General features: G+C 32.6%; 1 protein-coding gene across 2 annotated transcripts in view; it reads left to right on the top strand.

Moving 5' to 3' along the window:
* The window catches only part of LOC127290940 (ubiquitin carboxyl-terminal hydrolase 48-like), a 152,184-nt gene that overhangs the window by 45,384 nt on the left and 80,668 nt on the right, over positions 1–26,132 (top strand). The window lies entirely within an intron of this gene.

Below are 26,132 nucleotides of genomic sequence, written 5' to 3'. Positions count from 1 at the left end.
TCAAAAAAAAAAAAAAAAAAAAAATTCCCACTCAATTGTCAAATTGTCTTTTGAGAAAGTTTCATGTAACCTGGACATAATAGTTAGAGTGACGACATTTATTTTCTCTCTCTCTCTCTCTCGAGAAAAGGCTGACTTTACTCGACGAGCGAGACAATTTGTCCTGTTTTTGGCGATCTCCACAGGCAGATTGGGTGCGAACGTTGTTTCGCTATATATATAGAAAAGAATCACGAGAATAGCGGTGGGTCCTCGCGTGCGTTTGTATCGTGTAAGGAGATCTCTAAACATCCCATTGTCTTGTCCGTCTCTTGGTACTTGAAATGTGTTTTTTTTTTTTTTTTTTTTTTTTGTTATTGTTGTTCTTCTTTTTATTTATTTTTCTATACATTTGTCAAAGAGAAACGTTATTCGTGCCTCAATGGTCAATTTGAATTGCAAAACCAAATTCGAATCTCCCAAGAGTGAAAGAGAGAGAGAGAGAGAGAGAAAGCCTACTTTGGATAACTGTTGCCACCCTAACTTGTCCTTAACAGCCTCCAAATGGAGATGTCCTTTTCCGCTATTCCATTTGTGACTTTAAATCTCCCTCTCTAATACATACACGATCTTGATTTTCATTTCCAATTCGCGTGTCACAAATGATATTTAAATTAATTTCTTTTATTGTACTTTTTCTATTTCAAATGTATTTTTCGAAACGCTTTTGTATTTTTAAAACATTTTGATGAGTTATATTTAAAAAAAAAAAAAACGGCTAAAAGTTACTAAAATCATAAAATCAAGTAAATTCAATTTTGTTATATGAACTAAATTATGTTTTTCTTTTCAAAGTATTAAGGGAAAGAGAATTTAAAAATGTAAGTTAAGATTAAAAGGAAATAGAAGCAATAAGTTGTAAGTAATATTGTATCGTTATTTCCAGGAATTTAGTGAAGAATTTTTTTTTTTTTTTGTGAAAAAAAAGGATTTTTTGAAAACCAGAAAAGACAAAAATTTTTACACTAATTGTAAAATTAAGCAAAATCTTGCATTGTAAAACAGATTAATTTTAAAAGGAAGTTGAGGTTAAAGAATGATTTAGGTTAAAATTAACTTTAAGTCAGATAACAACTTTAAAGTAACGTAAATCTCAAAGGTAACTAAATCCAAATCTAAGCTAAAATTTAAAACTAAACCTATAAGCATAAATAAAAATTAAATTGAAGCAGAAGCTAAACCTAAGCTTAAATTACACGTAAATCAATACTAAACCTAAACTAAAATTACACCTAAACCAATACTAAACCAAAACCTAAACTAAAATTACAGCAAAACCAATACTAAACCTAAACCTAAACTAAAATTACACCTAAATCAATACAAAACCTAAACCCTAAATTAAACCCAAACCAAAGTTCAACCTAAAAATAAGCAAAAAATTAAACTGAAGCAATAGCTAAATCTAAACCTAAAATTAAAACCTAAACTAAAATTACACCTAAACCAATACTAAACCTAAACCTAAACTAAAATTACACCTAAATCAATACAAAACCTAAACCCTAAATTAAACCCAAACCAAAGCTCAACCTAAAAATAAGCAAAAAATTAAACTGAAGCAATAGCTAAATCTAAACCTAAAATTAAAACCTAAACTAAAATTACACCTGAACCAATACTAAACCTAAACATAAGCTAACATTAAACTAAAAAAAAACCTAAATCTAAAAATTAAACCTAAACCAAATATAAACCTAAATCAAAGTTAAAATTAAACCGAAGCTATATAGCTAAATTTGAACCTAAACTAAAATGAAACCAACAATGCTGTACCTAAATCTAAGCTTAAATTAAACCTGAACCAAAGATAAACTTAAATCTATAACAATTAATTAAAATTCAATCAAAACTTAGAAGCAATCCAAATTTTAAAATATAAACTAAAAAACAATATTCTTTAATTGAGTTTATTTTTAAATTTAAGTTTATAATTTTAGGTTAATTTTTCAAATTCAGGTTTAGGTACTTTTAGGTTGAGTTTGCATATAAATTTATGTAACTATATTAAATTCCAGTTGTTTTTTAGAGTGAAATAAATTTTACGCTTCGGTGAATTTTAAGTTATATCTTAATTTTAGGTTGTTTTAAAGGTTAGGTTTTTTTTAAAAAAAGTTTCGATTTCTTTTACATCTTAGGTTGCTATTAAATTTAAATTTCCTCTTTAAAGTTTAGTTATATTTAAAACTAATGTCATTTATGTTTTTAGTTAGAATCCGATTTTATTAACTAAAATAAATTTTACCCTTTGAAGGATTTAAAATTACGGTTGCTCTTTAGTTTAGGTTACTTTTTACTTTTTAGCTTCGGTTTTTTTTTTTAAATTTTGGTTTGAAAAAAAAAACGATTTGCCTATGTGAAGGAGTTGAAAATTAAGATAAAAGACGGTAAATAGGAAGTGAATGATGAAAGAAAAGGAACAATTGAAGCGAAACGATTCAACGATTAGGAGAAGGAGAGAAGGAGCTGCTTTGAAAGCTACCCCAAAAGCTCAACGCTTACTTCTATGTTTATATATATATATATATATATATATATATATATATATATATATATATATATATATATATCGGTAGGGGGGAAAGTTAGCTAAGCGAGCTTTATCCTTGTTTTATCTTGTTTTCCACATCCCACACCCTAGTACTGTGTGTGTTCTTCCCTCCTTTTTCTCTCTTCTCTTCTCTCATCTCATCTCAGAGCAATCCTCTGCTCTGGAAGTCGAGCATCGGTCATCTAGGCGCTCCATTTAATCCTCGAGGAAAACCATCCCCCCGTTGTGTTCACAGCAAGTAGAAAGAGGGAAAAAAAGGGAAGAGTGAGAGAGTGAGAGAGAGAGAGAGAGAGAGAGAGAGAGAGAGAGAGAGAGAGAGAGAGAGGGGGGGGGGGAGTAAAGAAGATCTCCTTCTGTGGATAAAAGATCCCCCTCAAAAAAAGGGGATGATGATGATAATGATAAAAGGGAGTGAGGCAACAAGAGTAGAGGACCTGCTAATTTGCTCCGACGAAATTGTCCTGTCGACTTTATATCCCGCACTTCCGAATACAAATATTGCTCTCCCTCATAATCACTCTCATTCATGAGGAGAAAATTTTTACCTTTGCTTTATTGAACCTTACAATTAGTCTAACTGAAAGTTATAGTTTTAAACTTAGGAATTCTTTTTTAAATTTTTCTTTCAGTTGATGATAGTTTAAAGTTTAGACTGTTTTTACGCTTTTGCTTAATTTTAGGTTATGTTTGGGTTTAGCTTTGATTTAAGTTTTAGTTTTAGCTTAGGTTTAGTATAAGTTTAGTAATGGTTTAAAGTTAATTTTTAGATTAAGATTTATCTTTGGTTTAAGTTAAGACCTAGTTAGTACTGAAGACCTAGATAGTACCTAGTCAGGACCTAGTTAGTACCTGGAAAGTACCAGTTCGAAACTAGTTAGTATCTAGTTAGTACTTGGGTCCTAGTTAGGACCTAATTAGTACCTAGTCAAAACTTAGTTAGGATATAGTTAGTATCTAGTTAGAACATGGTTAGTACTTAGTTCCTAGTTAAGACCCACTTAGTACCTAGTTATTACTCAGTTAGTACCTGGTTCGTACCTAGTTAGTACTTAGGACCTAGATAGTATCTAGGAGTTAGTAAGTACCTAGTATGGACCCAGTTACTACCTCGTTCGTACCTAGTTAGTTCTTAGAACCTAGTTAGAACCCAGTTAGTATCTGGCTCGTACCTAGATAGTACTTAGAACCTAGTTAGTACCTAGTCAGGACCTAGTTAGTACCTGGAAAGTACCAGTTCGAAACTAGTTAGTATCTAGTTAGTACTTGGGTCCTAGTTAGGACCTAATTAGTACCTAGTCAAAACTTAGTTAGGATATAGTTAGTATCTAGTTAGAACATGGTTAGTACTTAGTTCCTAGTTAAGACCTACTTAGTACCTAGTTATTACTCAGTTAGTACCTGGTTCGTACCTAGTTAGTACTTAGGACCTAGATAGTATCTAGGAGTTAGTAAGTACCTAGTATGGACCCAGTTACTACCTCCTTCGTACCTAGTTAGTTCTTAGAACCTAGTTAGAACCCAGTTAGTATCTGGTTCGTACCTAGATAGTACTTAGAACCTAGTTAGTACCTAGTTTGTACCTGGTTCGTACCTAGTAAGTACTTAAGACCTATTGAGTATCTAGGAGCTAGTTAGTACTTAGTTAGGACCTAGTTAGTACCTGGTTCGTACCTAGTTAGTACTTAGGACCTAGTTAGTACCCAGTTAGAATCTGGTTCGTATCTAGTTAGTACTTAGTACCTAGTTAGTACCTAGTTAGTACCTGGTTCGTACCTACTTAGTACTTAGAACCTAGTTAGTACCTAGTTTGTACTTGGTTCGTACCTAGTAAGTACTTAGGACCTATTGAGTATCTAGGAGCTAGTTAGTACTTAGTTAGGATCTAGTTAGTACCTGGTTCGTACCTAGTTAGTACTTAGGACCTAGTTAGTACCCAGTTAGTATCTGGTTCGTATCTAGTTAGTACTTAGAACCTAGTTAGTACATAGTTAGTACCTGGTTCGTACCTAGTTAGTACTTAGGACCTAGTTAGTATGTAGGAGCTAGTTAGTACCTAGTTAGTACCTATTTAGGACCCAGTTAGTACCTGGTTCGTACCTAGTTTGTACTTAGAACCTAGTTAGTACCTGGTTCGTACCTAGTTCGTACTTAGGACCTAGTTAGTACCCAGTTAGTATCTGGTTCGTATCTAGTTAGTACTTAGAACCTAGTTAGTACCTAGTTAGTACCTGGTTCGTACCTAGTTAGTACTTAGGACCTAGTTAGTATGTAGGAGCTAGTTAGTACCTAGTTAGTATCTATTTAGGACCCAGTTAGTACCTGGTTCGTACCTAGTTTGTACTTAGAACCTAGTTAGTACCTGGTTAGTACCTAGTTCGTACTTAGGACCTAGTTAGTACCCAGTTAGTATCTGGTTCGTATCTAGTTAGTACTTAGAACCTAGTTAGTACCTAGTTAGTACATGTTTCGTATCTAGTTAGTACTTAAAACCTAGTTAGTACCTAGTTTGTACTTGGTTCGTACCTAGTAAGTACTTAGGACCTAGTTAGTATGTAGGAGCTAGTTAGTACCTAGTTAGTACCTATTTAGGACCCAGTTAGTACCTGGTTCGTACCTAGTTTGTACTTAGAACCTAGTTAGTACCTGGTTCGTACCTAGTTCGTACTTAGGACCTAGTTAGTACCCAGTTAGTATCTGGTTCGTATCTAGTTAGTACTTAGAACCTAGTCAGTACCTAGTTAGTACCTGGTTCGTACCTAGTTAGTACTTAGGACCTAGTTAGTATGTAGGAGCTAGTTAGTACCTAGTTAGTATCTATTTAGGACCCAGTTAGTACCTGGTTCGTACCTAGTTTGTACTTAGAACCTAGTTAGTACCTGGTTCGTACCTAGTTCGTACTTAGGACCTAGTTAGTACCCAGTTAGTATCTGGTTCGTATCTAGTTAGTACTTAGAACCTAGTTAGTACCTAGTTAGTACATGTTTCGTATCTAGTTAGTACTTAAAACCTAGTTAGTACCTAGTTTGTACTTGGTTCGTACCTAGTAAGTACTTAGGACCTATTGAGTATCTAGAAGCTAGTTAATACTTAGTTAGGACTTAGTTAGTATCTGGTTCGTACCTAGTTAGTACCCAGTTAGTATCTGGTTCGTATCTAGTTAGTACTTAGAACCTAGTTAGTACCTAGTTAGTACATGTTTCGTATCTAGTTAGTACTTAGAACCTAGTTAGTACCTAGTTTGTACTTGGGACCTAGATAGTATCTAGGAGTTAGTAAGTACCTAGTATGGACCCAGTTACTACCTCGTTCGTACCTAGTTAGTTCTTAGAACCTAGTTAGAACCCAGTTAGTATCTGGCTCGTACCTAGATAGTACTTAGAACCTAGTTAGTACCTAGTCAGGACCTAGTTAGTACCTGGAAAGTACCAGTTCGAAACTAGTTAGTATCTAGTTAGTACTTGGGTCCTAGTTAGGACCTAATTAGTACCTAGTCAAAACTTAGTTAGGATATAGTTAGTATCTAGTTAGAACATGGTTAGTACTTAGTTCCTAGTTAAGACCTACTTAGTACCTAGTTATTACTCAGTTAGTACCTGGTTCGTACCTAGTTAGTACTTAGGACCTAGATAGTATCTAGGAGTTAGTAAGTACCTAGTATGGACCCAGTTACTACCTCCTTCGTACCTAGTTAGTTCTTAGAACCTAGTTAGAACCCAGTTAGTATCTGGTTCGTACCTAGATAGTACTTAGAACCTAGTTAGTACCTAGTTTGTACCTGGTTCGTACCTAGTAAGTACTTAAGACCTATTGAGTATCTAGGAGCTAGTTAGTACTTAGTTAGGACCTAGTTAGTACCTGGTTCGTACCTAGTTAGTACTTAGGACCTAGTTAGTACCCAGTTAGAATCTGGTTCGTATCTAGTTAGTACTTAGTACCTAGTTAGTACCTAGTTAGTACCTGGTTCGTACCTACTTAGTACTTAGAACCTAGTTAGTACCTAGTTTGTACTTGGTTCGTACCTAGTAAGTACTTAGGACCTATTGAGTATCTAGGAGCTAGTTAGTACTTAGTTAGGATCTAGTTAGTACCTGGTTCGTACCTAGTTAGTACTTAGGACCTAGTTAGTACCCAGTTAGTATCTGGTTCGTATCTAGTTAGTACTTAGAACCTAGTTAGTACATAGTTAGTACCTGGTTCGTACCTAGTTAGTACTTAGGACCTAGTTAGTATGTAGGAGCTAGTTAGTACCTAGTTAGTACCTATTTAGGACCCAGTTAGTACCTGGTTCGTACCTAGTTTGTACTTAGAACCTAGTTAGTACCTGGTTCGTACCTAGTTCGTACTTAGGACCTAGTTAGTACCCAGTTAGTATCTGGTTCGTATCTAGTTAGTACTTAGAACCTAGTTAGTACCTAGTTAGTACCTGGTTCGTACCTAGTTAGTACTTAGGACCTAGTTAGTATGTAGGAGCTAGTTAGTACCTAGTTAGTATCTATTTAGGACCCAGTTAGTACCTGGTTCGTACCTAGTTTGTACTTAGAACCTAGTTAGTACCTGGTTAGTACCTAGTTCGTACTTAGGACCTAGTTAGTACCCAGTTAGTATCTGGTTCGTATCTAGTTAGTACTTAGAACCTAGTTAGTACCTAGTTAGTACATGTTTCGTATCTAGTTAGTACTTAAAACCTAGTTAGTACCTAGTTTGTACTTGGTTCGTACCTAGTAAGTACTTAGGACCTAGTTAGTATGTAGGAGCTAGTTAGTACCTAGTTAGTACCTATTTAGGACCCAGTTAGTACCTGGTTCGTACCTAGTTTGTACTTAGAACCTAGTTAGTACCTGGTTCGTACCTAGTTCGTACTTAGGACCTAGTTAGTACCCAGTTAGTATCTGGTTCGTATCTAGTTAGTACTTAGAACCTAGTCAGTACCTAGTTAGTACCTGGTTCGTACCTAGTTAGTACTTAGGACCTAGTTAGTATGTAGGAGCTAGTTAGTACCTAGTTAGTATCTATTTAGGACCCAGTTAGTACCTGGTTCGTACCTAGTTTGTACTTAGAACCTAGTTAGTACCTGGTTCGTACCTAGTTCGTACTTAGGACCTAGTTAGTACCCAGTTAGTATCTGGTTCGTATCTAGTTAGTACTTAGAACCTAGTTAGTACCTAGTTAGTACATGTTTCGTATCTAGTTAGTACTTAAAACCTAGTTAGTACCTAGTTTGTACTTGGTTCGTACCTAGTAAGTACTTAGGACCTATTGAGTATCTAGAAGCTAGTTAATACTTAGTTAGGACTTAGTTAGTATCTGGTTCGTACCTAGTTAGTACCCAGTTAGTATCTGGTTCGTATCTAGTTAGTACTTAGAACCTAGTTAGTACCTAGTTAGTACATGTTTCGTATCTAGTTAGTACTTAGAACCTAGTTAGTACCTAGTTTGTACTTGGTTCGTACCTAGTAAGTACTTAGGACCTATTGAGTATCTAGGAGCTAGTTAGTACTTAGTTAGGATCTAGTTAGTACCTGGTTCGTACCTAGTTAGTACTTAGAACCTAGTTAGTACCTAGTTTGTACTTGGTTCGTACCTAGTAAGTACTTAGGACCTATTGAGTATCTAGAAGCTAGTTAGTACTTAGTTAGGATCTAGTTAGTACCTGGTTCGTACCTATTTAGTACTTAGGACCTAGTTAGTATTTAGGAGCTAGTTAGTACCTAGTTAGGACCCAGTTAGTACCTGGTTCGTACCTAGTTTGTACTTAGAACCTAGTTAGTACCTAGTTAGTATCTAGTTAGTACTTAGGACCTAGTTAGTACTTAGAACCTAGTTAGTACCTGGTTCGTACCTAGGTAGTACTTAGGACCTAGTTAGTATGTAGCAGCTAGTTAGTACCTAGTTAGGACCCAGTTAGTACCTTGTTCGTACCTAGTTAGTACTTAGGACCTAGTAAGGAACTAATTAGTACCTTGTATTTAAGTTTAATTTAACTTACGTTTTGATTCAGCTTTGGTTTAATTTTTACCTAAGTTTCAGAAAGCTATTTTCACATTGATGTAAAAAATAATATTCGACTTGTTATTTTTGCTGCAAAAATCATCGTATATAGCATTTACCTTTTTCTTCAAAATGACCATTAGGGTGGAAAGGACGATTATACGACAAATCTCTTTTTGGCCTAAAGGACATTGAGGAAAAGATGCGAGGTGTGGGGGAGGGAAAAAGAGGATAGGGGAGTGATATGAGGGAGAGGTGGTACGTTTTTGGGGGGAAATGTTGTCAAGGGTGGTTAGCGATTTAAGGGGGATGATGGTATTCAATCGCGTCACCTCCGGTTCTGTCAACCACCGGTAGCTATTTTTGTGTGTGTGTGTGTGAGTTCGGTAGGTGATTGATACTATGGGTAGTGAGGCAGCGTTGCTTAATGTTCTCGTCGCTTGCTGGATGGACCACCCTCTGAGGCAAGGGAAAAGTTCAGAAGGTTTGTGAGGAGGGGGGAAATACAGCTTTAAGAGCGGAACGAAGCAGTGGTCGTCGTCGTCGTTGCTCGTTAGTCAGTGCCGTATCAGTCACCAGAAGCAACCAACTAACCACCCTAGAGAATTTTTTTTTCTCCTCGTTCATATCCCCCTTTCCCCCCTCCCCCTCTCTTCCAATGCCTTTCTGAAGGCAACGAGTTCCGCTTGCCCTTAAAATAAGCCAAATTGTCTGTTTGTTCGGGAAATCTCAACCCGGGAACCATATTCTCCTTCTCTCTCTCTCTATGTATTTCTCATCCTCACCTAATTTCCCTACATGTCACGTACAACGATCCTCACGTGACTTGACTTATTCTAATCAATTTCTATCTAATTATACGATTAAAAATAATTAAAGCGATATATATATAGTAAATACTATAAACTGACTGGACAAATTAAAAGAAATTTTAAATCAGTGTTTTGCAAAACATTTTTTATTTCTAGAAATTTAGGAATAATTTTAATATTTAAATATTTAAACCGATTTTAAAAGCGTAACATCTAATATTAAAACGGAATATTATTATAGAAGAAATAACTAATATCGTATTTTTAATTTTTTATTTTACTTTTCAGCAGCAGATAAAAGTATTATTAGAAAACCTCAAAAGACAAAATGAAAAGAAAACGAAAACTAATTGAATTCTGAATTAAGTGTACTTGGATTTAATCCATATTGCCCTTAACATAAAGTTAGTAATAGGTATTTTAAATTAAAAACTGACACTAAACTGAAACTACATTAATTCTGATTTTTGATTCTTGACTCTATAATAATTCTACATTTAACTTACCTTAAATTTTGAACCTTTTTTAACGTCTACTTTAAACTTCTCATAATCCTAGATTGAATTTTTTGAACATTCAGTAACGTATATCCTATATATACATTTAATTTATTTGACTCTGTCTAGAACCTACTTTGGCCCTACATTAAATTTACTTAACGCTATCTAAATTTTACTTTGGCCTTATAGTAAACTTTCTTTGACTCTACATTAAACCTACATTAACTCAACAAAACTTAAATTAACATTAAATTAAAAATTAACTTAAAAAAAACTTAAAAGCAACATAAATCTTAAACTATATATACTAATTCTAAAGCTAAAACTAAACTTAAACCAAAGCTTAAAGCAACCTAAACTTTAAAATATTATAAATTGAATAACAATATCCTTACTTAAATTGGACTTAGGCTAAAGAATTTTTAAAATCTGTAACTAAATTTATTCAATTTTACCTCTAATTGAATTACAAAAAAAAAGATCAGGACTCTTCTTTAGTTTTTGTCACTTATTGCCTAATTTTAGACTTACCGTTAGTTTACTTTTACGCTTAAATTTTGTTAAATTTTAGGTTTCTTTAAAATAAAGTTATCTTCTTTAGTTTCTGTCACTTTTAGTTTTAAATATTCTTTTTTAGTTTGTTTTACTTAACTTTAAAGTTAAAAAAAATCTTAACTTTCTGTTACTTTAAAACTTAGGTTGTTTTTTTAGCTAATCTTCCTTTCAAAGTTTGGGTTATATAATTAAGCTAAAATTGTTTTAAAATTAAATGCTTTTTAAAGTTTTGGTTGTTTAGCAATTTAGCTTACGTTTACTTAAAGTTTAGGTTTCATTTAAGTTAATGTTCTATTTTAGTTTTTGTCACTTTTAGTTTCAAATTTTTTTTCTTTTTTTTTAAATTTAGGCTTTTTGAAATTGGGTTTAAAATTTTTAAATTCTGTTGTTTTAAAACTTAGGTTGCTTTTTTGATTTTAAATTTTAAAGGTTCTTTAATTTCGTCACTTTTTGCCTATAATTTTAGTCTTAGTTTGCTTTTAAACTTAAATTTTCCCTAAAGTTTCGGTTGCTTTAAAATTATTTTCTTTAGTGTCAGTCATCACTTTTAGTTTTAAATGCATTTTTAAATTTGGGCTTACTTTTAAGTTTCTGTTGTTTTAAAGCTTAGGTTGTTTTTTAACTAAAGTTTCTCGTAAAGTTTACTTTTTTAACTTAAATTACTTTAAAGCTTTAGGATTGTTTTTAAAATAAGGTTGTTTTAAAGTTAAAGTTATTTTTAGATTAAAGTTGTTTTCAAATTATAAGGTAGTTTTAAAGTTAAGGTTGTTTTCCAAATTAAGGGTATGCTTTAAAGTTGAGGTTGTTTTTAAATTAACGTTGTTTTTAACCTCGAGTGGTTTTAAATTTTAACTTTGCATTTTAAGTTAATGTTCTTTTAAGCATTCATGTGGATTTTAGGTTAAAGTTGCTTTTTTAGCTACTTATATAGGTTAATGTTTATAGTTGGGTTTCCTTTGAATTTTTCGTTGCTCCTATTTTTTTTTTTAATTCAGTTTCCTCACTAGTTTTCCTTATTTTTAGTTTATTATTTTCTAATTTCGATAAAATTCAATATTACGGAAAAAAGTTTTTACCTGGATATAAGTTTCACGCATTTGATGTGATAAATATACTTTTATTACGCTCATAGATTGATTTGTCAGTTTATATCGAAATTCCTTTTGAATCATAAATCCCTTTCTAACATTCTATATATCAAACATATGGTCGAAAAAAGTTAATTTTCATCCAAAATATAATCAATTCACAGTACAATCAATTAGAAATTTAATCAATTACATATCCAAGCTAAATTCTTCATTATTATATTGTCATCAAACGAGGGGAGAGATTCTGACAAAAATTTGATTCGTACACCTGCTCCTTAATTGTCTCTTTCTCATTCTCATTCTCAGCTAGAGATTTTCATAGAATCCTAGAAGTTAATTAGGTGGCGATAAATCAAAAAGCTGAAGACGGATAGGATTTTTGTAGGAAGCCTCCTGAGAATTAGACTATATACAAAATAAAGGGGAATGAGAAACTTGGACGTGGAGAATTAAAGACATTAGGGTGAGAAAGAGAGATAAAAAAAATAAAAATAAAAATTGTCAAAATTGCTCGAATAGAGAGAAGATGAAGGAATAAAAAAATCATCTCGTCAAATTGTCTCCAAATGTCTTGAGGCTAAAACTTTACTTCATTGGGTGCAATCACCTTTGCACCCAATGGTGATTAATCGCGAGGGGGCGTTTCGAATAGTGACGTATCTCGATTATGAGAGGAAATCTCGATTCTTCACTAAAAGGGAAACTGTCATCCATTTTATATTATAACACGTTAGAAAGAACAGATGAAGCATATTTCGATTTATTTTCACCCTCAACGAAAAATAGACTTTTTATTTTGGAAAATAGAAGTTACTTAGAATTTAGATAGAACTTAGTTAGAACCTACTCAGAACTCAGTTAAATCCTACTTAGACGCTACTTAGAACCTAGTTAGGAGCTAGTCATAGTTTACTTAGAATCTAGTTAGAAGCTTGTTAAAATCTAGTTGGAGAATCTAGTTAGAAGTTACATAGAATTTAGTTAAAATTTAGTTAGAACCTACTTAGAAACTACTTAGATCCTACTTAGAACTTACTTAAATCCTGCTTAGAACCAACTTAGAACCTATTTAGAACTTAGAGCCTAGTTAGGACCTAGTTAGAACTTACTTAGAACGTAGTTAGAACCTAGTCAGAACTTACTTAGAAACTAGTTTTAGCCTAATTAGAACTTACATTAAATTTAGTTAAAAACTACTTAGAACTTAGTTAAATCCTACTTAGAATCAATTTATAACGTACTTAGAGCCTAGTTAGGACCCGGTAAAAACCTACTTAAAACATAGTTAGAACCTAGTCAGATCCTACTTAGAACGTAGTTAGAACCTAGTTATATTCTACTTAGAATCTACTTAGATCCTACTTAGAACTTAGTTAAATCCAAGTTAGAACCAACTTAGAACCTATTTAAAACGTACTTAGAACCTAGTTAGGACCTAGTTAGAATCTACTTAGATCGTAGTTACAACCTAGTCAGAACTTACTTAGAAACTAGTTTTAGCCTAGTTAGAACTTACATTAAATTTTGTTAGAACATAGTTAGAAACTACTTACAACTTAGTTAAATCCTACTTATAATCTAGATAGGTCCTAGTCAGAAACTACTTAGAAACTACTTAGATCCTATTTAGAACTTAGTTAAATCCTACTTAGAACCAACTTAGAACCTATTTAGAACGTACTTAGAGCCTAGTTAGGACCTAGTTAGAACCTACTTAGAACGTAGTTAGAACCTAGTCAGAACTTACTTAGAAACTAGTTTTAGCCTAGTTAGAATTTACATTAAATTTAGTTAGAACCTAGTTTGAAACTACTTAGAACTTAGTTAAATCCTACTTAGAATCTACCTAGAATCTATAGATTGGTCCTAGTCAGAATCTCCTTAGAACCTAGTTAAAACTTATTTAGAACCTAGTCAGGCATTTTTTTACTGTCAAACAGGGAAAACTGTCTAGATTCTGACCAAATCTCTTATTAAAAATAAAATAAAGTAAGTTAATTTCTTTAACGAGGTTAAAATTTTTTTTTTTAATTTTAAATTAATTCATTTTTTTAGAAAGTTAAATTATTAATATTAGTTGAAATTTTCGTCTTCTGTTTTGATTATTTCGAGGAACCCTATTTATATATATGTATATATATTATATGGAGTTTATTAAGAGTCTTGAACCGGGATTAAAGGGTTTCGCTCCTCTTATACTATAGGCGTAAGAGGATTAAATATTCACTTTGTTGTGGTTCTTGTCACTCTCGAAGACGTTCATTAACGAAATCATTATTATTACTAGTCAACAATCTTTGTTTCTTCTCTAAAGGACCACAAAACTTGAATATTATTATCATTTCTCTCCCCCTCTCTTTCTCTACTATATTTAAATATATACAAAATTGACAAAAAAAAAAATTTTTTTAATTGATGTCTATAAAAAATAATTTTTTTTTTTTTTTGGTTTCCTGTTAAAAATTACCCTTGAGAAATTGTAGAATAATATTCTCTCGTTTGGTGTGGAAATTAGGAAGCAATGCAGAAAGATTCACCTGCAAAAGTATATATACATATATACATAAGAAAAAAAAACGGTAAATATATAAAGAGAGAATAATATTTTTCAAGCAAAAATTCAACCCACCTCCGTAGCATCTATGGTAAAGAGAAAGGGAAATCGTTATACAAAAAATGGGGAAGGGGGATAATCTCAACGAGAAAAAGAATAATAAATCGAAATGCGATTAGCATTTGAAAAATGTTGCTTTTTTCTGATAAAAATAATTTTTTCACTTTGTAAATATTTGGAAATATTATTAGGATTATTATCATTAAACATTTTTTTTGTCTTTTAAAGTTTTCAAAAAAATACTTATTTTGGTAGGTCTAAGTAGATTCTGACTAGGTTTTAAGTTCTGAGTAGTTTCTCATTTTTGAATAGGTTCTCTTTAGGTCCTGTTTAGGTTTAAACTAGGTTCTGTCTAGTTTCCGACTAGGTTCTGTCTAGGTCCTAACTAGATTCTAAGTAGGTTCTGACTAGGTTCTAACTAGGTTCTGTCTAGTTTCTGACTAGGTCCTAACTAGGTTCTAACTAGAGTCAAAGTAGGATTTAACTTAGTTTTTAGAAAATTCTAGTAGATTCTAACTAAGTTCTAACTAGGTTCTGACTAATTTCTGACTAGGTTTCGGCACGGGTTCTGACTATGTTCTAATTTCTGACTATGTTTAGACTAGGTCCTGTTTAGGTTATAATTAGGTTTTGTCTAGTTTCTGACTAGGTTCTGTCTTCATCCTAACTAGATTCTAAGTATGTTCTGACTAGGCCCTAACTAGGTTCTAACTGGAGTCAAAGTAAGATTTAACTTAGTTTTTAGAAAATTCTAGTAGGTTATAACTAAGTTCTAACTAGGTTCTGACTGATTTCTGATTAGGTTCCGGCACGGTTTCTGACTATGTTCGTATTTCTGAATAGGTTTAAACTAGGTCCTGTTTAGGTTATAACTAGGTTCTGTCTAGTTTGTGACTAATTTCTGACTAGGTCCTGTTTAGGTTCTGACAAGGTTCTGTTTATTTTCTAACTAGGTTCTGACTAGTTTTGGGCTAGGTTTTGATGTTTTCCAAATAACTCTTTTATCTTTCACGCAAAAAGATATCTTTATCTGTATAACAGCGATATGTTTCTCTAGAGTAGCAAAAATTTTACCTTCTTTTAGTGCAATATTTCGCTACTCCAGTAAAACTTATCGCTAATTCAGGCGAAGATCTTTTTCCATCTTAGCTAAAGAAAAAAAGAATAAATGAAATTAATTATATATCGATAAAAATAAAAGATCGAAACGAAGAGAAAAAAAAGTTTAGCAATTCATTGCAAAAAAAAAATAAAATAAAAATCACAATAGTTTCCGATCCTGATATATAATTTTTTTTTTTATTCTTTTGACTCAAGTTGCGGAATTTTAAAGCCAAGTGCAATAAAATCTGTACAAAATTGTTTCGCGTGAATTCGCAGTTTTACTTGAAAGTTGCGAGGGGCGCTATTTGTGAGTGTATATATATATATAGTTGCTATTTTCTATATTATGCGTTGTGGAATGCAAGAGAGAGAGAGAGAGAGAGAGAGAGAAAGAGAGAAGATTTGCTTTCCGTGCAAAATGAACTGAGAGGAAAAATTGACGAATGCAAAAAAGAAAAATTTGCTGAAGGCGAAAAGACGTCATCGCACACGTTTCAAACGCGACATCACGATGGTGTGGCAAAAGAGTGAGAAAGAGTGAGTGAGAGAGAGAGAAAAGGGGGGATCGATCTTTCATTCACGGGACGACCTCAACAGTTATGAATGAAAGTCCTTCCATCGTTTTTAATATCCCTCACGTTTCACCTTCCTGTCGCTCTTAACGCGGTTTCGATTTTGATCGAAGACTTTTAGAACTCACACACACATACATACATACATACATAAGGAACGTCATTTTTCTAAGGTTTAATTTTTTTTCTTATCTACCATTTACGTTTCCTTGGAAATCGAAAAAAAATTTACCAACTGATTGGTAGAGAAAAAATTAAAGCGATGAAAAAAATCTTTATCTGAAACAACAATATGTTTCTCTGTAATAGCTAAAATTTTCCCTGTTTCAGTGAAACTTTTTACTATAAAACATCAAGAAAAATTTTCAAAACACTTGAAACACACTAAAACACTATTCTAAATAGGATTTAACTAAGTTCTAACTAAGTTCTAAGTAGGTTTTAACTAGGTTCAAACTACGTTCTAAGTAGGTTCTAACTAGGTTCAAACTACGTTCTAAGTAGGTTTTAACTAGGTTCAAAGTACGTTCTAAATAGGTTTTAAGTTGGTTCTAAGTAGGATTTAAATAAGTTCTAAGTAAGTTCTAACTAGGCTCCAACTACGTTCTAACTAAGTTCTAAGTAGGTTCTGACTATGTTCTAACTAGATTCTAACTAGGTGAAACTACGTTCTAATTAGGTTCTAAGTACGTTCTAAATAGATACTAAGTTGGTTCTAAGTAGGATTTAACTAAGTTCTAAGTAGGTTCTAAGTAGGCTCCAACTAGGTTCTAACTATGTTCTAAGTAGGTTCTAAGTAGGCTCCAACTAGGTTCTAACTAAGTTCTAAGTAGGTTCTGACTATGTTCTAAGTAGGTCCTTACTAGGTCCTAACTAGGCTCTAAGTACGTTCTAAATAGGTTCTAACTAAGTTCTAAGTAGGTTCTAAGTAGGCTCCAACTAGGTTCTAACTAAGTTCTAAGTAGGCTCCAACTAGGTTCTAACTAAGTTCTAAGTAGGTTCTGACTATGTTCTAAGTAGGTTCTTACTAGGTCCTAACTAGGCTCTAAGTACGTTCTAAATAGGTTCTAACTAAGTTCTAAGTAGGTTCTAAGTAGGCTCTAAGTACGTTCTAAATAGGTTCTAACTAAGTTCTAAGTAGGTTCTAAGTAGGCTCCAACTAGGTTCTAACTAAGTTCTAAGTAGGTTCTGACTACGTTCTAAGTAGGTTCTGTCTAGGTCCTAACTAGGTTCAATGTAGGTTTTTCCGTCATGTAAATAATATTCTAATCACATTAATTTAAAAGTATCTAATTGATACCTTTGATATTTTGAGTAAATCAATTTAATACTTTTGAATGTAATATTCAATTTGGAAGATTTAAAAAAAAAACCGTTTATGTTAGAATTATATATATGGAACAGTGACAATATATTTCACACTCGTGAAATCTGCGAATTGGAATATGAAATCGTCCCGAAGAATCTCTTACGAAAGTGTCTAACATCCCTCTTATCATCGTAAGTAACGTTCTATTTTAGTCCTGTTTTTTGGGGGAGACGGGGGAGCGCACGACGTGGTAAATCACTATTACTACAATTCGTAGAACCTCGTCCATTAGGACGATGCATATATTAAAGATGTGTCCAGCACACTTGCTGCTCTCTCTCGGTAACAAATACGTTGAGGCTGACCTCCCCCCACCCCCTTTTACCACCCATTGAACCTTACGAGATTTCGACCCCTATATATGATATTGTATATAGGAAACTAAATCCACTAGTGTACCACCCACTTTAGCTACCACCGCACTATACACCCTCACACACATATATATATATATATATATCCCTTGACCCCCCCGCTGTGAATGGACCAATCGGAATACCCCCATTGCATCGTGACCACATTTCCAAGAGAGGAAACTAATCTGCAAATTCGCCTTCTAAATCTCTAAGCACCCGTTATAATACGAATATTAATTTTGTCCATTCGGGAGAATCTTGTTTTGCGATATATATGGATATATACACATGGAGAGTCAAAACTGGGTGATTTGTGGACACTAAGAGTCGTAAGCCGAGAGAAATATATGATTAAACGATATTTATGAGAAGTGAATTGAATTTCTATAATACGAGGGTTGTATATATATATATATATATATATATATATATGTAATATAATTTGTGTTAATTTTTTATTTTGCTTTTCAGCATCAGGAGATAAAAAGATTTTTCGAAAACCTTAAAAGACAAAATTAAAATAAAAGTATTGTTACATTAATTTAAAAGTACGTTAATGCTGCTTTTAATTTTTTACTCTACATTAACTAAATTTACGTTACTTTGACAAAACTTTAAGCCTCCTTTAACTGTACTTTAAACTAGTTAGTACTTAGGACCTGCATAGTACATAGTTAGAACATAATTAGTATCAAATTAGTACCTAGTTAATACCTAATTAGTACTTTAGGAACTACTTACTACCTAGTTAGGAACTACTTATTACCTAGTTCGTACTTAGGACCTAGGTAGGACCTACTTAGGACCTAGGTAGGACCTACTTAGTACCTAGTTAGCATTTAAAACCTAGTTAGGACCTGCTTAGTACCTAGTTAGAACTTACTTACAACCTACTTAGTACCTGCTTAGTACCTAGTTAGTACTTAGTACCTAGTTAGTACTTAGTACTTAGTTAGTACTTAGGACCTGCTTAGTACCTAGTTAGAACCTACTTAAGACCTACTTAGTACCTGCTTAGTACCTAGTTAGTACTTAGAACCTGCTTAGTACCTAGTTAGTACATAGGACCTGCTTAGTACCTAGTTAGAACCTACTTAAGACCTACTTAGTACCTGCTTAGTACCTAGTTAGTACTTAGAACCTAGTTAGGACCTACTTAGTATCTAGTTAGTATTTAGAACCTAGTTAGGTCCTGCTTAGTACCTAGTTAGAACCTACTTAAGACCTACTTAGAACCTAGTTAGTACTTAGGACCTGCTTAGTACCTAGTTAGAACCTACTTAAGACCTACTTAGTGCCTGCTTAGTACCTAGTTAGTACTTAGAACCTAGTTAGGACCTGCTTAGTACCTAGTTAGTACTTAGGACCTGCTTAGTACCTAGTTAGAACCTACTAAAGGCCTACTTAGTACCTGATTAGTACCTAGTTAGTACTTAGAATCTACTTAAGACCTACTTAGTACCTAGTTAGTACTTAGGACCTGCTTAGTACCTAGTTAGAACCTACTTAAGACCTACTTAGTACATACTTAGTTCTTGCTTAGTACCTAGTTTGTACTTAGAACCTAGGTAGGACCTAGTTAGTATTTAGGACCTGGTTAGTACTTAGTTAGAACCTACTAATGACCTACTTAGTACCTGCTTAGTACCTAGTTAGTACTTAGTACCTAGTTAGTACTTAGAACCTAGTTAGGACCAGCTTAGTACCTAGTTCGTACTTAGGACCTGCTTAGTACCTAGTTAGAACCTACTTAAGACCTACTTAGTACCTGCTTAGTACCTAGTTAGTACTTCGAAACTAGTTAGAACCTACTAATGACCTACTTAGTACCTGCTTAGTACGTAGTTAGTACTAAGAACCTAGTTAGGACTTGCTTAGTACCTAGTTAGTATTTAGAACCTAGTTAGGACCTACTTAGTACTTAGGACCTTGTTAGGACCTACATAGTAGTTAGTTAGTACTTAGGACCCAGTTAGAATTTTGTTAGTACCTAGTCTGGACCTAGTCTTAAATCAAGTTCGACACTATCTAAAACCTATTTTTACCCTACATTGATTTTAGTTTGACTCTAAACTAAACTTACTTTTACCCCTTTTTTTAAATTTATCAAATTTTCAAATATTGAATTCCATGTTCAACTCTTCAATTTTTTCTTTCATTATTATTATTTAAAAAAAAGAAAATGCTCACTATATCGAATGTAATTGAAAAATAATTAAATTAATTACCTTCAACAATTGTCGTAAATTTTTGTTTATTCTTTTTCAAATTTTTTCCCCCTTGGAGAAAAATGCCCTCTATCTCACTCAATTACTATTAAATGTTTATATTCTCTTTCTCATGAAATTGACTATATACCAAGAATTAGGTGTTCAAATCACCATCACGCAAAGTAACTAAAAGTTTTATATATATATACGAAGAGTTTTGTTCTCTCTTGTACAATAGTACTAGTATAGACCCCTTGTTTTGTAAGGGCAATCACAATCAATTGGAGAAAAATAGTCTATACTATCTCTCTCTCTCTCTCTCTCTCTCTCTCTCTCTCTCTCTGAAGTATAGAGTAAATTCTCTCTTTCTAAACTATAGCCATCATTCAAACAGAAATCATTTCCACTGTTTCGCGTAAAAATCATCTTTTCACGAGAAAATAACCATTATAAACAAGAGAATAAACTCTCTTGAGCCGACCACAAGTTGAAATATACATTAACCAAGTCCCAAAGTCAATTCTCTCCTTTTGGAGAACGAGACAAGTATACTGTGCGCAATGCTGGGATTTTCTTCTTCTTCTTGTTCTCGCAAAATGTATATATATATATATATATATATATATATATAAGACAAAGTGAGTCGCGAGATGTAATGCTTTGGAATGTGAAATGGATATAGCAATGTAAGTTTGTAGTAGAAAAGCAAGAATAAGAGGAAGAGGAAGAGAGAGAGAGAGAAAGAGAAGGAAATTGAGATAGAGAAAAGTCCCTATTTGCTGAACAAACAGCGCCACTGGGTTTATTGGCGAATAATACACAATAGGCTGTCGTCGTCTTTCAAAGTATACAGAGAGAGAGAGAGAGAGAGAGAGTATCGCTCTCATCTTCTTACAGTGTATTTCCCTAAAGTGCCATCTGAGGGCAGTCAAACCATAAAGTGGTGAATGTTTCTTGACAAAAACTTGTTGCAAAGTTTCACCCGAAATGAGAGTTTAGGATTCCGTCAAGTTGCCAATTTTATTTCGATTGTTTCCAAAATCTTTTGATATTTCTCGATGTAGAAGTTGAAAATTTAATGTTTCACGAATGTTCTTCAAATGTCATAAAATTTTTTTTTCTTTTCATTGAATTAACACTATACTTAGAACCAATTTTGACTTTATATTAAATCTTCTTTGATATTTGGAAGATTTTAATTCATTTGATATTACTTAAACTATACCTTTAACTTTGACGTTGTATTTATCTTTACATTACTTTGCCACTAGATTTAAACTTATTTCTACTTTGTTTTTACATTGATTTCACAAAAAAAACTCTACACGTTGATATTACATCAACTTTGACTCTACCTAGAACCTATATATTAAACCTACTTTGGTCCTACCTAAAATCTACATTAACTCTATGTTGGCCCTACATAATATTTACTTCGATTCTACCTTAAACCAAATTTAACTCTATATTTACCCTTTATCTACTTTGACTCTACCAAATATCTACATTCAAACTACATTAAACCTATTTTAATCCTACCTTAAATGTAAATTAACTCTACATTGACCCTACATTTACTCTACTTTAACTCTACATAGAATCTATATTGAACCTATATTAATTTTACTTAACTCTACCTTGTTTCGGAATTAAACCTAGTTGACTGTACTTTAACCCTACATTAAAGATACTTGACTCTACATTGATCCTACATTAAACATCCATTAACCCTACTTGACTCTACTTAGAACCTACATTAAACATTACACCTATATTATACGTACTTTGACCTTAATTTTAACCAATATTAATTTTAAATTGACCCTTTATCCGCTTTGACTCTACCTTGAATTTAGATTGAACCTACATTTAAAACACACGGACTCTACATACACGCTACACTTAATTTAACTCTATCTAGTATCTACTTTGAATCTACTTTCAATCTACTTTAATCCAACTTTAATCATACATTAATTTTATCTAGAACCTACATTAAATCTATATTTAACCTACTTTGATTCTACTTTGGACCTACATTAACTCTACATTGACACTACATCTTCTACAACGCTACCAAGAACCTATATTGAATTTACCTTAAACCTACATTTACTCTACATTGTCCCTATGTTTACTCTACTTTAACTCTACATAGAATCTACATCAAACCTACATTAAACTTACATGACTCTACCTTGATCCTACATTAAATATATTTTTATCTTACCATTAACCTACATTAACCATACATCTATTTTGACTCTACTTAGTATCTTCATTGAACCTACATTAAGTACATATAGACTCTACATTGACCCTACTTATACTCTACTTCGACTCCAGCTGGAATATATAGATTTAATCTACATTAAACTCAACACTACGTTAAAACTACTTTGATTCTATACTCACTACATTTAGAAGCTGTATTAAACTTTCTTGATTCTACCTTAATCTGACATTGAATCTACTTAACTCTACCTTCATGCTACATTAAACCTACTTCACTTTTTCTTGATCCCACATTAAATCTACTTTTATCCAACCTTAAACCTGTATTAACTCTACATTGACCCTACATCTACTTTGTCTCTATCTCAAATCTACATTAATCCTATATTAAACCTACTTTGAACTTTGACTCTACCTGGAACCTACACTAAGATTATTTGACTTGATCCTACATTGAACCTGCTTGACTCTACCTGGATCATACAATAAACCTATTTGACTCTACCTTGATTCTACATTGAACCTTCTTGACTCTACCTTGATCCTACATTAAACCTGATTGACTCTATCTTGATCCTACAATAAACCTGCTTGACTCTACGTGGATCCTACATTAAACCTATTTTCACTTTACCTTGATTCTACATTGAACCTGCTTGACTCTACGTTGATCCTACATTGAACCTTCTTGACTCTACCTTGATCCTACATTAAACCTGCTTGACTCTACCTGGATCGTACATTAAACCTATTTGACTCTACCTTTATTCTACATTAAACCTGCTTGACTCTACCTGTATCCTACATAGAACCTATTTGACTCTACCTGGATCCTACATTAAACCTATTTGACTTTACCTTGATTCTACATTGAACCTGCTTGACTCTACGTTGATCCTACATTGAACCTTCTTGACTCTACCTTGATCCTACATTAAACCTGCTTGACTCTACCTGGATCCTACATTAAACCTATTTGACTCTACCTTGATTCTACATTGAACCTTCTTGACTGTACCTTGATTCTACATTGAACCGGCTTGACTCTACCTTGATCCTACATTAAACCTGCTTGACTCTACCTGGATCCTACATAGAACCTATTTGACTCTACCTTAATTCTTCATTGAACCTGCTTGACTCTACCTTGATCCTACATTAATTTTGTTTGACTCTACATTAACTCTACATTGAACCTACATCTACTTTTATTCTACCTAGAATCTACATTTAACCTACATTAAATTTACTTTTTCTTTACTTGGAACCTACTGTTTCGATTTAAATCAATAAATGTCTAAATTCAATTAGTTGTTAAAATATCCTACATTAAAAAATTTATTATTAAAAATTTAAATTCGAAGTATAGTACTTAAAAATTTACTTAAAAATTGAAATAAATCAAAAAAAAATTGCAATTTCAAGAATAAGAAATGAAAATAAAAGTAATTTTATCCAAATAAAATTAATATATTACGTGTGCGGGGGAGATTATAAATTTAAGTTATATATATACAAGTCCCCGAGAAGCGCTCTTATCCGTGCATAATAGATTGCACCTTTCTAGTGTATGTTTTGGGGTGGGTGATTAATACAGTAATTAATAATATAAGGTGACCGGAGAAAGCCCATGGTACCAGAAGGAAATGGGGAGGGGAGGGGGGTGGGCGAATGGGAAAAGCCATCGTTGCTGGCAAGAAGCGTTCATTGTTGCTGTATAGCTGGACAGGGCAAAAACCGTTAAAGCTTTACCCGTACAGCAACGATAGACGCGCGAGGTCTCAGGAGTGTTACGTCATGTTCAGATAGTTTTCCATTTGGGGGTAAAAGGGGTCGTCGAAAAGAAAAGTCTTGGCTTGTGTGTGTGTGTATGGGGTTGCATTCAAAGGGTATGGAAAGAGAGAGAGAGATGCGCGCTCAAATCAAGGCAAAGTTAGGTTTAGAGGTTATATACCCTCAGATGAATTCCAATGTCCACCCAAGCCACTTGTAATTACCATGGGTGCGATATCTTCTGATAGGTTGCCTCGATATCGCGTGCCCTACTCAAGAATATCGTCACTGATAATCCCCATGAGGCTAATGAGACATGAATTCTTCTTTCTTTTCACCTTTCGCTTATTTGACAAAAAAAATGCTTTTTTTAATGTAAAACTTCAGTTAAAAATTACTTTTGCGATAATTCTTTTTTTGGCTCAATATTTTCTTAAACTAATTTTTATTTAACCTCATTCCTATTTGATTAATATTTGACATTAACCTAATTCGTATTTGGCTTAATATTTGGCCTAATTCTTAATTAGCTTAAGATTTGGTATTAACCGAATTCGTATTTGGCATAATAATTGACATTACCTGATTCATATTTGGCTTAATATTTGGCCTTAACTCAATTAATATTTGGCTTAATATTTAACATTAACCTAATTCGTATTTGGCTTAATATTTGGCCTAATTCTTAATTAGCTTAATATTTGGTATTAACCTAATTCGTATTTGGCTAAATATTTGGCATTAACCTTATTCGTATTTGGCTTAATATTTGACATTAACCTGATTCATATTTGGCTTAATATTTGGCTTCAACCAAATTAATATTTTGCTTAATATTTGCCACTAACCCAATTAATATTTGGATAAATATTTTGCCTAATTCTTAATTAGTTTAATATTTGGTTTTAACCTAATTCGTATCTGGCTCAATATTTGGTATTAACCTGATACATATTTGGCTTAATATTTGGCATTAACCTGATACATATTTGGCTTAATATTTGGCCTTTACCTAATTCGTATTTGGCTTAATATTTGGCATTAACCTGATTCATATTTGGCTTAATATTTGGCATTAACCTAATTCGTATTTGGCTAAATATTTTGCCTAATTCTTAATTAGCTTAATATTTGGTATTAGCATAATTCGTATCTGGCTTAATATTTGGCCTAATTCTTAATTAGCTTAATTTTTGGCATTAACCTACTTCATATTTGGCTAAATATTTAACTTAATATTTGGCCTTAACCTAATTCGTATTGGCTTAATATTTGGCCTAATTCTTAATTTGCTTAATATTTGGTATTAATATAATTCGTATTTAGCTTAATATTTGTCCTTAACCTAATTCGTAGTTGGCTTAATATTTGGCCTTAATATAATTCGTATTTGGCTTAATTCTTAGTTGACTTACAATTTGGCCTTAACCCAATTCGTATTTAGCCTAATTCCTGTTGGCATTAATTTTACCTTAACCTAATTCGTATTTAGCTTAATTCCTATTTGGCTTAATTTTACCTTAACCTAATTTGTATTAGACCTAATTTCTATTTGGCTTAATATTTAAATAACCTAATTTGATGTTTATCTAAAAATAAAAATATTTGGCCTAATTATTACTTGCATAATTATTGCCTTAACCTAATTTGGTTTTAGTCCTCCCTTCCATTTGGCTTAATATTTACTTAAGCCTAATTCATATAGTTTATCAAAAAAATTATTTGACCTAATTTTTATTTTTGGCTTAATATTGCCTTAATCTAATTTTTATTTAACCTAATTCCTATTTCGTTTAATATTGCCTTAACCTAATTTGTATTAGTCTTAATTCCTATTTGGCTTAATATTTATATAACCTAATTTGTAGTTTTTTTTACAAATTATTTGGCCTTAATCTTATTTGGCAATAATATTACCTTAACCTAAGTCGTATTTGACAAAAGTCTTAGTTGGTTAAATATTAATTTAACTTAATTTTTATTTGGCCTAATTTGTATGTAACTTAATCTCTCATAATTTTTTGTACAATGAAAGCAAAATAAACAAGAAAAAATAAATTTGGTTAAATAAAAATTTGGTTAAATAGGAATTAGATTAAATAAAAATGTAGGCTACATAAAAATTAGCTTAAATACAGAATATTTCAAGTGAAAAATTAGGTTTAATAAATATTAAGCCAACTGTGAATTAGGCTAAATGCGAATTGGTTTAAGGCCAAGTATTAAACCAAATACGAATTGTGTTACGGTCAAATATTGAGCCAAATACGAATTGAATTAAGACCAAATATTAAGCCAAGAAAGAATATGGCCAAATACAAATTAGGTTATGGCCAAATATTAAGCCAAGTAAAAATTAGGCC

Source organism: Leptopilina boulardi, unplaced genomic scaffold (assembly GCF_019393585.1).
Source record: "Leptopilina boulardi isolate dan_hultmark-lab unplaced genomic scaffold, ZJU_Lbou_2.1 LbouV2_97, whole genome shotgun sequence".
In the NCBI taxonomy this organism is placed as follows: Eukaryota; Metazoa; Arthropoda; class Insecta; order Hymenoptera; family Figitidae; genus Leptopilina; species Leptopilina boulardi.
This window is presented reverse-complemented; position numbering and strand designations above follow the sequence as displayed.